Here is a 15601-nt window from a genome sequence, read left to right on the forward strand (position 1 = left end):
CACATTTTGCATCCTCTTGGCCGAACTCCTTGGAGAGAAAAGAAAAAAAATCCTTCAACGTTCTTCATTCCAATCTTGCTCAATCTTACAAGTTAACCGATAAAACTCCAAATTTCTCCATAAAAATCAATTGCAAGGTAGAATTAAGGTTGTTGGTGAAGTGGTTTGGAAGAAAGTAGTGCTTGGTTGGCTCTTCTCTTGAGTTGCAAGGTGAGTAGCTAGGGAGTTCATTCTTTGGTCTTGTTAATGTTAAATTAGTAGCTTGTGTTAGTCAAAGAAGTGAATTTATGGACAATATCATGACTATTGGTGGAGAATGATGAATTTTATATTTATTCTTGATTTTTCTATTTTCATATGTTTAATATTGTGTGGCCATGGATGATGGCTTAGGATAGTCTAGAATGAAGCCATAGTGCGTAAATTGTAGCTAATTGCGGAAAAATTCCACTTTGTGCGAAAAATTCCAGATTAGGGTTTCAATTAACCCCATTCTGCCCGGTACTGTTTCTCCTAGTTAGAGGCCGAATTAGCCTTGGGTTAAAACATGAAAGTTGTAGAGAATGATGTTTTATAGTTACCTGCAAATTTCAGCTCAATCGGAGCAACGTAGCCTGTTAAAAGACCGAAATACCCCTGCTACCATGTTTCTGTCCGAAACTGATAATCAGCTTCTGTAATTGGTTAGTTTGACCGAGAATACTACTGATTTGGTTGTTGATGTCTTCTTAAGAATTATAGCCTTGTATCTTAGCTTTTAGATGGCTTTGGAATCACTGGAATTGGAGTCGTATGTGCTGAGATATGATTGATTGAATCAGGACTGCTAGTTGAATTTCATAGTAAACTTCGAACTGGAAAATCTGGGATTGTTTTGGTAAATTTGACCTAGATACATTGTAAACTGGACTGAGTAACCTTCAGAAACATTGTAGCCCTCTGTCTTAGCTTCGAAATGGTATAAATTTTACATCCATCAGATAATCGTAGCGCCGGTTGTGTTCAATACGCTAAACGACGTCAAATCTATTTTTGGGTTTTAGGGCTTAACTTTCATTTCCGAACTTTCCCTAACTTACTTTGGTACTTATACATTCTAATGGGGCCTTATTTTGGTAGTATGTGGATTCGGTTTATGACTTGTAATCGAGTCTTATTGTGTTTTATTGAATGTTTAGGGTGTGCTGGTGACGCAAGGCACTCGTCGGATAGAAATTTGTGATTTCACTCTGTGTTTGCTTGGTGAGTGTACTATTCACATGATTGATGCTTCTTGGCTTTGTTATACTTGAGATGTATGATTGGAATGTTTGTGTTTACTGATAATACTGGCTGAGACGAGAGTGTACTTTACCACTCTCGTACTCTGTGGCTTAATTGACTGTTTACTGTATCACTTGAATTGTCTTGATTATACTTGAATTGGTGTCGTTTGGACGTGTATCCAACGATTTATACTGTTGATTCTGAGCTCAACCCCATTGGTGGTCAATTGAATCGACAACAAGGGCTTGGTCGAGAAAATTGAGAAGCCATGGGGAACTGTTTCTAAGGAATCGATGGGTACGAGACTCTTGATTCCGGTATACCCGAGTATTACCAATTCTGAACTGTTTGGAGTTCGGGCCTGGTAGGGGTATGTGAGGTGGAAGGAATCGGAGTAAGTGGAGTCTACGGTATTGGTTACTCCTTAAACGTTGACGGAGAGTCAACGGGGCGAGATCAAGTACGGCAAGCGAGGAAAAGGGCTCTTGAGAGCCGACCGTATCTTTTTAGAAATCCTTATTGAAATATGGTGCTAGTTGAGTCATTTATTGAACATATTTGGATTGAGCAACATTGTGCTTATGTGAATTTTGTTTACTTGCGTGATGGTACCTCATTGGGCGAAAACTCACCTTGTTAACTTTGTTTTCCTAACAGGGAGTATCTTTTGAAGGTTATGGAGTTTTAAAGCACGAGTTGTGCTAGTTTTATTATATTCTTTTGTAAAGCTCCTCGATAGTTGAAATAACCCTAAATGTACTTTGATCTAATTATCTTCCTTTTGTTTTGTAAATTGCAAACGTAGGTGTATAATACTGTTTAACCTTGTTTATGTATCCTATTTGGTTTGGAAATATTTTCCCAAGTTATATGACGTGGCAACCACTATTCATTGGCGGGTTCGATTTTCGTTTTGCCACTTTGCACTTTTGAATAGATTGAGTGCACTATTACCTTCCGGAACGTTTAGTTTGTATGTAACTGCCTCGTTAGTCCTGGCGAGAGTTGGGCAGGCAGTCCGCTAACCCCTTTGGTACGCCTTAGGGGAAAGTGGGGCTGTCACATGTTCCCTGATGAGTTAGTGACTTTGCCTCCGAAAAGAGAGATAGACGTTAAGATTGACTTGTTACCGGGGACATCACCTATCTCTATAACTCGATATTGGATGGTACCTGTCGAGGTTAAGGAATTGAAGTTACAGTTGCAAGATTTATTGGAGCGAGGGTTTATTCAAGAAAGCGGATCTCCATGGGGAGCTCCGGTACTCTTTGTTAAGAAAAAAGACGGAAGTTTAAGACTGTGTATAGACTATCAGGGGCTAAATGATGTGACAATTAGGAATAAATACCCTCTGCCACATATTGATAAATTATTTGGTCAGTTGCAAGAAGCAGTGATATTTTCGAAATTAGACCTCCATCAAGGGTACTATCAACTGCGAATTAGGAAGGAGGATGTTCCAAAAACTGTATTTAATTCTAAATATGGACATTTTGAGTTTGCAGTCATGCCCTTTGGATTAACCAATGCCCCTGCCGCATTTATAGATTTGATGCATAGGATTTTCAAACCCTACTTGGATCGATTTGTAGTCGTGTTTATCGATGACATCCTTGTCTACTTGAAAACTCAAGAGGAGCATGAGCAGTATTTGAGGATGGTATTGTAAATTTTAAGATAACATCAGTTATATGCTCAATTTAGCAAATGTGAGTTTTGATTGGAGAAAATCTCTTTTGTAGGGCATGTGATTTCAAAAGATGGTATCACTGTAGATCCGACGAAAGTAGAAGCAGTAACTGAATGGAAGCGGCAAAAAAATTTCACTGAAATTCATAGCTTCCTAGGGTTAGCAGGGTATTATCGTCTATTTATTAAGGATTTCTCAAAACTTGCTGGTCCTTTAACCGATTTGATGAAGAAGCATGGCAATTTTGTGTGGGATACTAGATGTAAAACTAGTTCTCAAGAATTGAAAAAAAGGTTGACTATGGCACCAGTTCTAGCTCTACCTAATGAAAAGGACAGTTTCACCATATATACTGATGCCTCGAGAGAAGGATTGGGGTGCGTTTTAATGCAAAATAAGAATGTGATTGCCTTTGCCTCTAGGAAGTTGAAATCTTATGAACAAAATTATCTGACCCATGACTTGGAATTAGCAGCTGTTGTCTTTGCCCTGAAAAAGTGGAGACATTATTTGTATGGGGTAACTGTTTAGATTTATACGGATCATAAAAGTTTTAAGTACTTATTTTCTCAAAAGGAGTTGAACATGAGGCAGCATCAATGGATGAAATTTTTAGAAAATTAGGACTGTACGATTAACTACCATCCTGGGAAGGCTAATGTAGTAGCTGATGTCCTAAATCGAAAGGGTCAAGTGGCTAGGTTAATGATTAAGGAATGAGATATATTTGAAAAAGTTAGTGAGTGGAATCCTCTCCTGGAATGCCAAAAGGTGATCTTTGAAAATATTACAGTGAAATCCACTCTGCTAGATCGAATCAAAGAGGCTCAGAAGAAAGATTCGATGGTACAGAAGTGGATGGAAAAGGTGCAAAAAGGAAAATTGCCTGATTTCGATTTGAGTCTCGAATGAATTTTGAGATATCGAAACCGTGTGATTGTGCCGAAGGATGAAACGTTGAAAAAGAAAATTTTGGAGGAAGCTCATCGGTCCAAGTATACCATCCATCCGGGTAGTAGTAAGATGTATCAGGATTTAAGGGGGTTATATTGATGGGATAATATGAAGAAGGAAATTGCTCGATATATTCAAACTTGTCTCGTCTGCCAACAAGTTAAAGCCGAACATCAAAAACCCTCTGGTTTGTTACAACCTCTCGAGATACTCGAATGGAAGTGAGAAAACATCACAATGAACTTTGTCTCGAGTTTTCCACAGACGCAGAGAGGCCATGATGCCATTTGGGTAATCGTCGACCGGTTAACCAAATTGGCCCATTTCTTGCCAGTGAACATGAAGTATTCTATGAAAAAGTTGGCTCAACTATATATGGATGAGATTGTGAGATTGCATGGAATCCCAATGAATATAGTCTCAGACAGGGATCCCCGATTCATGTCTCGATTTTGACAAAAGTTGCAAGAAGCTTTGGGGACCAAACTAAACCTTAGTACTACATACCATTCTCAGACCGATGGACAATCAGAAAGAACCATTCAAACTGTATCTTAGATTTTGGAGATAGTTGGGGCCAGCACATGACATTGGTGGAGTTTGCCTATAATAACAGCTACCATTCATCTATTCAAATAGCTCCATACGAGACTCTCTACGGAAGAAAGTGCCGATCACCGATTTACTGGGATAGAATAGGGGAAAGGAAGATTTTAGATTCAACAACAGTGCCATGGATGGAGGATGTACAAGAAAAGATCAAACTAATATGCCAGAGACTTCAAACAGCTCAAAGTCAATAAAAGAGTTATGCGAAAAATCGAATGAAGGATTTGGAGTTTGAAATTGGAGATCTTGTATTTCTTAAGATCACTTTGTTGCGAAGTGTCACGGCGGGTAAAGGAAAGAAGTTTCAACCAAGATTTGTGAAACCTTTCAAAATTCTCCAACGAGTTGGAAAATGTGGCATACCGACTCAAACTACCACCAAGTTTGTCCAAGATTCATAATGTCTTCCATGTCTCGATGCTAAAGAAGTACCATCCTGATCCAAAATAGATAAGTCCCTCACCTATGAGGAGAGATTCGTGCAATTGCTCGATCGAAATGTTAAGGAATTGAGAAATAAGCAAATTCCCTTGATGAAGATCTTGTGGAGAAAACTTGTGGTAGAAGAGGCAACCTGAGAAGTAGAGGAAGAAATGCAAAAGAAATACCCTAAGCTGTTTGTTAATCAAGGTGAGAAATTTCGAGGACAAAATTCTTTTAAGAGGGAGAGAGTGTGAGAACCCGAAAAATTTCCTTATTTTATATTATTTTATTTTATTTCTTCAAATACATTTTCTTTACTTTATTTATTACCTTAAATTCCTAGATATTTTTATAAGTAAGACAAGTTTTTAAATCATTTTCCTTGTATAAGTTAGTTCATGTTAAGTTCGAAATGCATTATGGAAGTAGGACCCGCTAATGCGATAAGTGCGATAAAGTTTTGAAAATTAGGAGGAGTTTTGCATAAACAGATATCATTTTATAAGGTGCTAAGAAATAATTAGAAGTTAGCTAGATAGTTTAGCCTTTGGAAGATAAAGAGATGAGAACTAACCTTAGAGAGCCAAGTGTCGCGAAATCCTTGGAGTGTGGACTTTGACTACAACCTTTATTATCATTTCATAAAACCAAAATTTGACCAAAAATTCCTCACTTTCTTCCTAGTTTTGGCCGAATCTCTTGAGAGAAAAAGGGGAAAGAAAGCTTCATCTTCAATCTCAAATTTCTTGCTTGAATCTTGAGTTTTAACCATTGATCTTGCAAACTACTTCATAAAAGGTGGTATCTAGGGAAGATTAAAGGCTTTAGTGGAGAGATTTTGGGGAAAGAAGTACTTGGTTTCCATTTTTCTTGGGATTTCAAGGTAACTATGGCAAGAAACCCTTTTTACTTCTATTACTTGCACACTAGTGATTTTAGAGTTGGATTTTGGTAGTTTACATAGAAAATTTCATGGTTTAAGAGGTGATTGGAAAAATTACAACTTTGATAGTGAAATTTCAGCTTTTATATGATGCGTGAGCTTGGCCATGATTTGGTAGTTTTCCATGTGAATTATCTAGATTTTATATGTTAGTTTGGCTTGCTAAAGGAAAATTTCAGCATATATTTGAAAATTTCAGCTTAGGGTTTCCAAAATTTAGCTTTATTGTGGTTGATATTTGAGCTATAAATTTGCTATATTTGGATGATTTTGTGCCCTTAATCAAGTGTATTGATAGCTTATGACTTGTGGTTGTGATTGAGGTTGAATTGAGATGAAATTTGGTATTAAGTTTGGATGGAAAAGTAAAGAAAACAAGGGGAAGTGCTGCTGAAATTTTTATTACTTTCTTTCTTGTGAAATAAATGATATAAGAGGGATGATTTTGGGTTGGTTTGGACTTAAGTTACATGTGGTTTCTTGCGTGCACTTTGATGGTAGCATATAAACCGAAATTTTGATAAAATAATGTGAGAAATAAGAGCTAGTATGCTTTCTAGTAGCATTTGTTTCACTTTAAGCTCAAGGTTGGTTGTCTTCTTAGCTATTTTGTTGCCGGAAATTTCAGCCATGAATTGAAATGAAGGACTATTTGGTTATTCACGTTCTTAGGTCCAAATGTTTTCTTTTCACTCCAAAATCACATTTGCATCTTTGTACTAGTAGTTATTTGGATTTTCTTGGTTCACCTACACTTTGGATGGTTGAACCATAATATTTTATCTTGGTTGCTTTTAAGGTTTGTCGATGATCAAGGGCATAATCCGGGAGGAAACTTTTGACGTTATTTTTGTTTAAACTGGTGAGTGTACCCACTCACATGATTTGTTGCTTAATCGATTTACTTGTGTTAGAAATTTATGACTTGACTGTGACTTTAGTTTATCTTGGACGGGACGAGGGTGTACTTTATCACACTTGTTTCCCTTGACTATTTGACTAGTTAACTGTGCAATTTGGATCTATTACTTGTGTATGAATTGATGTTGTTTGGAGGCTAATATCCAACGACCTTACTTTGAAATTTGAATTCAAACTTCATTGGTAGTCAATCGAATCGAGCCAGCAAGAGTTTGGTCGAGATAGAATGACGGACCATGAGGAAACTGTTACTGATTCACTGAATATTCTGATATCTGGTATACTCAAATATTACTGCCACTGTTTCTGTTTGGTGTTCGGGCCAGGTAAGGGGTGTGTTTGGTGGACGAAAACTGGTGTAAAATGGGGATCTATGGTCATTGTTTTGCTTCTTTAAACATTGACGGAGTGTCAACGGGTTTGGATCAAATTAATGCAATGGGGAATTTGACTCTTAAGAGCCATCTGTATCCTTTTACTTGAACTACTCTTTTTAAGTTGTGGTGTTTACTTATATCTTTATTTGATGCTTATATTTGATCGATTAAAATTGTAATTGTGTTATTCTTGACTCCGTGACCCTTTTGGTACCTCATTGGGTGAAAACTCACCCTATTACCTTTGTTTTCCTTACAGGGGGCGAAAATTTGGGAACGTGAATTATGGGAAAAAGTTGAGCTAGTTATAGTTTATTTTTGTTTAAGCTCCTTTGTATTAGTAAACTTCACATGTATTTGTATAAGTTTGGATACTCTACCTTGTACTTTAAGTTGAATCGTTAGAGACTCCATTGTATATAGTATGGATTGATTAATCGAAGTTAAATTGCGCGTTTTAGTATGGAAAATATGAATTTTGGCTTAGTAGTCATGGCGAAAGTTGGGCAGGCAGTCCGCTAACCTTTGGGGTACGCTCTAATGGAAGGTGGGGCTGTCACATGGAGAGTAGCCAGAAATTTAAGCTTGAGACTTGAATTGTACTTGGATGAATCCATTTGCACTTAATGTTATAGTTTTGCCGACTTTATTATCTTTAAAGATTGTACATATTAAATGATGTAGACTAAGACAACTTTTACTTTTACTTGGGTTACATGCTTAAGTATGAATGGACTGTTAATAGTAGAAGTCTAATGAATATTATCTGTTAAGTTAATGTGAGTGAGTTCTGACAAGAGTCAAGCAGGCAGTCCACTTAATCTTAAGGTACGTCTTAGAGGAAGGTGGGGTCATCACAGTCTATCTCAAGGCTATTATGATTTGCACATTGAGGCCAACTCTCTCATTTTAGTTAAGATGATTTAGGGGTGTTATGCGTGTCCTTGAAGGTTGCAGAGGGATTTGGAGGAGTTGCTAAAGTATAATCATTATTTTCAAGTTATATCGCACTGTTACAGGGAGGCGAATAAGCCAGCTGAAGACTTGCAAATACAGGTGCTAACTTAGAACTAGACAATATTTTTGATAGTTTTGCGGAGCTGCCAGACATGGTTCGTGGTGACCTTAGACTTGATAGGTTAGGACTTCCAAGTTTCTGTAGAAGAGCTCGCTAAAATCCATTGTATTTAAGGACACTTTGTATTTTTATGGTTCTTAATAAATTGAAGCTGCCATCCCACTCTCTAGTACGAGGTTTGCCTTAAAAAAAGATTTATTGACATTTATGTTCAATATGACTTTTTTTAATATATTTTACTTGATTTATTATAACTCTAGACTAATTCCTTTTAGGACAAATTCCTGACTTTCCTATTATATAGTGTGAGAACCCGAAAATTATATTTATATTGATATTCTCAAAAATTGTATATATATATATATATATATATATATTTGTATTCTAATCTAATTGCCTTGAATCTTTGGTTAATCTAACGGTTGAATCGTGATTTTACTCCTATTGCCTCATTCAATTTATTGCATGTTGGTTTTCTTGGGGTGATATACCAATTCGTCCAACTAGCGAGGTAGGTGCGATAAATTTTGTGAACTAGAGGGAGATTTGTACAAAAGGGGTTATTGTGCTACAAGGTGTTTTCGAAACGTATTTGTTTTGAAATTTTCTACTTTGAATGAATTATATTTCTTAGTAATTGGAAAATGATTTATATATGATTTTATACCTTCTTGTTTCCGTCCAATAATTTCAAAAACATTTGCAAGGGGTTTAATTGAAGTAGTCAAACTTATTTGGTTGTGCAAACTCTATTTGAGTGGAAATGAAGGGTTAATCTTAGCTAATTACTTTTAGAATTATTGGATTTTTGACTTTGATCAAGACTAGTTTTAGTCTTCACCTTGGAAGCAAAATAGACCAAGACATTTCATTCCTTTTCTTACCTCTTGGCCGACAATGGAGTGGAAAAATCAGCCATAATCTTCTTATCTTGACCAAGAGCTCCTAGACCAGTCTTCAACCGAGAGAAAGAGAGGGATGATTTGCTCAAGCCACAAATTTTGACCAAACATATTTGACCAAGTCAAAATAGCTTCCATTCCTTCTTGTTTCCATTCAGCTTAACCGACAGCCAATTTCCCCTTTCTTCACTTCATGTTGGAGCCGAGAGAGAGAAGAGAGTTGAGAAAAAAAAACTTCATCCTCTCTTTCTTATCATCAGCCAAGAGTTAAGGCTGATTTAGCCATGGTAATTCCACAAAATCTCCCTATTTCGTCAAGCCTAAACCATGAGTGAGAAAGAGACAAGAAAGCCATATTGGGAGGTGAAGAAAACGGAGGAAACCTAGACCGAAGGAGAAGGAAGTGGACAGTCTGCATTTTTTTTTTCAGCTTGCTTGAACCATGGAGGAATCAAGAAGGTGAGCCAACTTCTAGCTTGATTTGTAGCAGAAAAATAAGGTAATATGGCTGAAAAACTTCAATCTTTCCTTATACTTTAAAGAGATGTGAATACAGTGGGAATAGCTTGTTTCCTTATATGTTTGATTTGAAGTTTGATAGAGGTAGAAACTAGTGGGAATAGCTTGTTTGTAGCTGGAAAGTTTCCAGGTTGAATCGAACTAGTCAAGGCTGCCATCTCTTTTAGCTTTTGGTTTATTTTGCTGGATGTTTGCTAGGGAATCAGTTATTCTTTTGATAGCTGAATATTGGCAGAAATATTTCATGTATGCAATAGTTTTGGCTGCTGGAATTTTTAGGAGGAAGCCGAGAGAGTTGAGCTATCAATTTTCAACCCTTATTTGCAATTTTTGTTAAGTTTTGCTAGGAAATGCTCGATTAATACCATACCTTATATTATAAACATGTGATTGTGTGACTTCTGGATGAAGCTAAGTAAGAAAGGTGTTGTTTTGATAAAAAAAAAAAAAAAAAGTGAAGACAGCTTGAGGAAAATTGGAGGAACTTTGCTCCATCCTTGTCACAGCTTGTTGTCTCGTCCGTTTGAGGAGTTTCCACTAGGAAGTCACACTCTAACTGTTATATTTCTTGTTTTGTATGATATATAGCATGTTGGTTTTGATCTTGATTGCAAATTGCTGGTTTAGAGGTGAGATTTGCAGAGATAAAGTTGAAATAACTCTTGTGAAAGCTGGAAATTCGGGTAACAGTCACCACTGGACAGTTTTAGTAAACGGATCATAACTTAGTGTAGAAAAATCGAAATTGAGTGCCGTCAATTGTGTTTGAAACTATACTCATAGATCTTTCCAACGGTATAAAATTGGAGCTGTGGTTTGTTTTATAAATGCACCAGAAAATCAGCAAAGTTGACTGAAAAATCGGTCGTGAACAAGTAAAAATTGGGATGTTGTGGTAACTTGTGACTCAATTTGGATTAACTTATGAACCAAATATCCTTGACATGTCTTCTAAAAATTGTTAGTATTTCAAGTCTAGTTTTAAACGAGATAATTTGTATGAGTTTTTGACATTTATAACTTAAGTTATGATTTTTCCAAAGAAAGAATGCTTGTTGGAATTTCAGCTTTGATCGCTAAATTTTTCAAGATGATGTTAAGCTCAATTTGCTCAAAACACCCTAGAAGACTTTTAAACTACAAGTATGTGTTGGAAATAAACCAAAACCATGGACCTTAAGTGGTTTAAACTCCATTTAGTTCACTGTTTTCATAGTTGGAATTCTACTCAAGGCTGACCGAAAGAGATAGTGATTTTGTTTAGCTTTACAATTGGCTTTGTGTGATGAAATCATCTTGTTAATGTCTTAAACATATGATTAGACATTAATTTTGGTATGAGTAGTGAATTGAAGTAGAAAATGAAAGGTTGAGAGGTGAAAACTTCACTTCCACATGTTTCATGTCCCAAGCGATAAATTTCCAGTTTTAGTTGAGGAAAATGAGTGTTAATATGTTAATATCATGTTTAATATAAATGTTAGCCATGTCATGTGATTTTTCTAGCTTGTACATGTTCGATTAGTTTGCATTCGGAAATTTCAGCTTGTAGAGTTGAACTTTTGCTTGATGGCCAGCCTTGGTATGGAGACATGTGAGTTGAATACTTGTTTATTTTTGGTGGCTTTATGGTCTGAAATTAGTAGTTTGTAAAGCCTATCATTTGTGGTCTTGATTTGGATGGTTTGGCCATGAAATTTTGTATTGAATTTGGAGAGGAAATATAGGATAAAACAGGGGTTATGCTGTCCAAATTTTGGGGCAGCTTACTACCTTGATTTTGGACTGATTTGGTGATGTACTTGCCTAATATGCTTAGTGAACCTTTAAGCTTTGCTTATGTATTGCATTTTGGTTGACATGGAAGGGTTTCATTGCGATTTTCTTCCAAATTGCTGGCTAAAATTGTACTTGTTTGTCGATGGAGAGTGCAGCCTATTACATTGTTGTTTTTCTAACCTTTTAGTAATTGGTTTTGGCCAAAACTTGTTCCAAACTTTGGAGGAGCCTTTTGCGCATGAATTTGAATGAAAACTATGAAGATTGGGAGGTGAAAACCTCATGATTGTACTTGTTTCATGGCTGCGAAAAATTCTGATTTGGAGGGCAGTTTTGCACCTTGCTACCTTTTAGCTTCAACGTCTTTCGGTTGAAAGTCTTTTGGACACAACCTCGCTGACTTGACTTGAGAAAACCTTGTTTCTTTCATTGGTTCGCCGCTGGAAAATTTCCTGCCATGAAGCGAATAAGGAACTTGTTGGTTATTCATGTTTCTTGAGTTCAAAATGCTCTTATACACTTCAAAACCCTACTTGAGTTTTTGCCCTAGAATATACTTAAATTTTTCCTTGATTTGCATTCTAAATATGGTTGTGTATGTTGGGTTTTGAAAAAAATTAACTTGGAGAGGTATACGACTCATAGCCGAGTCTAAATTATGAATTCTGTTCACTTGGTTATTCTTAGGGCTTGTCTGATCAAGGGGACAATCCAGGAGGAAACTTTTGACGCTATTTTTGCTTGAACTAGTGAGTGTTCCAACTGCAAGTTCCATGCTACTTGTTGCACAAATATGACCTGTTACTTGAATTGACTTGTTATTACATAGGTGAGTGTGTACTTTATCATACTCGACCTAACTTGACTGAATTCCTGTTTTACTACTATAAGTGAATTGTTTACAAGTGAACTGAGATTCATGCGCATGAGTTGAAAGTAACGGCCTGGATCCTAAACCTCATAGGCTAGTTAATCGAGTCGAGCCGGCAAGGGCCTGGTCGATTAGATAACGAACCCTGGGTCTACTGTTTTGTCGAGTGGAGTGTTATTTCCTCGACTAATTGGTATACTCGAGTATTATCACCACTGTTTATGTTTGGAGTTCGGGCCCGGTAGGGGGTTGATTGGTGGATGGAGGTTGGAGTTAAGTGGTGATCTACTGGACTTGTTATGATTCCATGGTTGACGGAGTGTCAACAGATTCTGAACAAGTTGTGACGGAACCTGTTCCCGAGAACAGACTGTATCCTTTTATATGCATGTGTTATCGACTGTACATGGTTAAATGAGTTGTCTGGATGTTATGTTCTTTATGAAAAATGTGATCATGCTATCATGTGAATGCTAAAATGCCTAATTGCTTGTTGTTCTCTTGGAACCTCACTGAGCTTTTAGCTCATCCCTTCATTTGTTTTCCTTAACAGGGTACGAGGATGACAAGGACAAGAATAGTGCTAGTTGTAATAGGAAATCTTAATCTTGTATTTGGACGACACTGTATTATGGTATTAGTTTACAAGTTCTTATCTTTTGGTCTGTATTTTGGTTTGTATATTCGGATGATTGGTAGCATGTAGAGGTTATATTGAAGAGTTTTAGCGTTATTGATTTGCTATCCAAAGAATAAGGAATTCAAACATTGTAGTCCTTATTTTAAGTAATTGCAATCCTATTTATACTTAGAGAAGTGATTGAACTACTTGCATTTCATTTCGCTTAGTCGTATATATAAGTATGGAGTTTTTGTGAATTGGGATGGCTTGTAATATCTATTGGGGAGTTTCGTTCTTACTTTGGAATTAATGTTAGTGAGTGAGTCCTAGCGAGAGCTAGGCAGGCGGTCCGCTAACCTCTGGGGTTCGCCCTTGAGGGAAGTGGGGTCGTCACATATAGGAAGATCTCTAAATATTTCACACCAAGCATTTAAATTGCATATGAATTTAAACAATATTATAAGATTTTATAACCAAAGAAGAACAAGCCAACTAATTATTTTTGAGCATCAAATTTGAGCTTCGGAGGCCTACCACGTTTAATCCTTCTACTAGTAACATATTGGATATTTGTTGCACTTGACACAATTCAAGAATAACTTTGAGGCTCAACAAGTAACGAATTCTAAAAATGCAGATATATAATCTTAACGTTTGCACATTCAAATAGCATTAATAAATGCCTATGAAAATCTAGCAAAGAAAGTTGCCTATGAAAATCTAGCAATAAAACCTAAAAAGGACTAGTCAACACTTTTGCCCAAAGGATTTTCGATAGACCTTTCTCACTTTGTCTTGTACAAAACAATCCAAAAAGGAATATAAAAAATACAAGTATTTTACCTTGACATGAATCAAGCAAAACCTCTCTTAAAGCAACATCCTCCACCAATTCTCCTTCCTCAACCTCAACATCAACATCTACAATCTATAGTTTCCCATCTAAATGAGAATCTCCCAATCTATCTTCTTCCATTAATTGACCAGAGATTTAGAATAACTTGATAAAGGTTTTAATAATTCAACCCCTAACAAAAGGGGATCAAATTGTGAACCATTAACTGAATAGCAACATTTGTATCAACCATGAAAGGCGTATCCATAGAAATTTGTAGTAATTGATAGTAGCCGATTTGATCGACATCATTTTTCTCTTTTGAACTTGAATTCAATTGGTGCATCACCTATTTCTCCCCAAGAGTTGGAGAAAAAATTTCAACTACAAGCTATTTATCTAAATCTAAAAATTGCTTAGAAATATACACCTTTTGCAATATATATATATTTATTTATTTATCTTTATCAATAATCCTATTCTTTCTCTGTAACTCTAATTAAAGGTGTTTACGTAAACAAGAGGATTATAGATGATCAATCTTCAAAAAAATATGGACAATTTTATGGTCAATTCTCAATTTCAATTTTCTACCAAAGGCCATATGGCTCATCTTTCATCTAGACCCTCAACTTTGACTTAACAGCAACAACCAACTCGACCAAGATTCCAGCCACGAAAGGCCTCTTTAGAACTATGGCTACTTCATCCACTTGAAGAAGACTTCCAATTAAACACGTAATTTCAAACAAATCATGTTTATTGAATGAGAGATGAGATAAATCTCACAATTAAGCCAAACCAGAGCCAAGGATGATTCTTGATTTGACCTAAAATCAATTATCTATTTAGATATAGCAAGTATGGTGGCACTATAAATAAGTAAAATCTTTCTCCAAAGCTGGTCCAAAATAACATGCTTTCAATCAAGCAGTACAACTGAGCAATCCCTTTTTTAGCTAAAAGAGAGAATGAATTTTGTTATTGTCTCCATTGAAGGCCTTCTTAATGAGAACTTACCAACAAGAGAATTGTTAAAAGGTTTAGAAAGTATCAACATGTTCTCTTGAAGAAAAATTAATATTGATTCTATCTTGAAAGTTGCAACTCTACTAAAATACAAAACTAAAGAAGAAGAATTGGAACCTATAAGGACTATCGCAATGGATTTTGCACCAAAAGATCTTGCTAGAATAGATTGATGACTATCATGGATCCACAATTACACCCTAGGCGGCTGAAAGAAAGCCATGGCTATTGAAAGCAAACCCTAAAATTCTAGCAATTGAAAATACATTATGAAAGATAACTTTTTGTATAAAGAGTACATCGAGAGAAATGAGAGAGAGAGAGAGAATCACTTTTGTATATGGAGTACATTATAAAAAGATAGAAGTATATAATGAGTAGACTACCAATAATATAATCTCTCAAGAAAACTATGTATGGAATTGAAAACCTACTATTTTCACTTCATTATATTATTTTCAATAAACAGATAACATTTAATGTACACATCCATAGAAAATGGTGCAATCTATTTCCGATAACAATCCAAACTATCTAAAGAAGAACATCTATTGGATCACACTGAAATTTTCTTTGTTTTCAAGTGTCCACTTAAGGTTTGTGTGATGACCCCACTTTCCCCTAACGCGAACCAGAGAGGTCGACAGCCGCCTGTCCAACTCTCGTCAAGACTTACTAACACCTCAAGACAAGAAGTACGAGTAAATCATTCAATATCACCCATAAATACTAACTATTACAAGCTGAAGTGTTCATGCCCAAAATGTCTTAATACATAATTCA

The 15601-nt window shown here is 36.1% G+C and overlaps 1 long non-coding RNA gene across 1 annotated transcript; it reads left to right on the plus strand.

The window, feature by feature from the left end:
* Positions 1–9247: 9247 nt before the first annotated feature.
* On the plus strand, positions 9248–13160 carry LOC113748649. Its single transcript, XR_003464426.1, has 2 exons — positions 9248–9662; positions 12886–13160. It is a non-coding gene; the product is annotated as an uncharacterized LOC113748649 (long non-coding RNA).
* The last annotated feature ends 2441 nt before the right edge of the window (positions 13161–15601 follow it).

The sequence above is a fragment of the Coffea eugenioides genome, chromosome 10 (assembly GCF_003713205.1).
Source record: "Coffea eugenioides isolate CCC68of chromosome 10, Ceug_1.0, whole genome shotgun sequence".
NCBI classification, from domain to species: domain Eukaryota; kingdom Viridiplantae; phylum Streptophyta; class Magnoliopsida; order Gentianales; family Rubiaceae; genus Coffea; species Coffea eugenioides.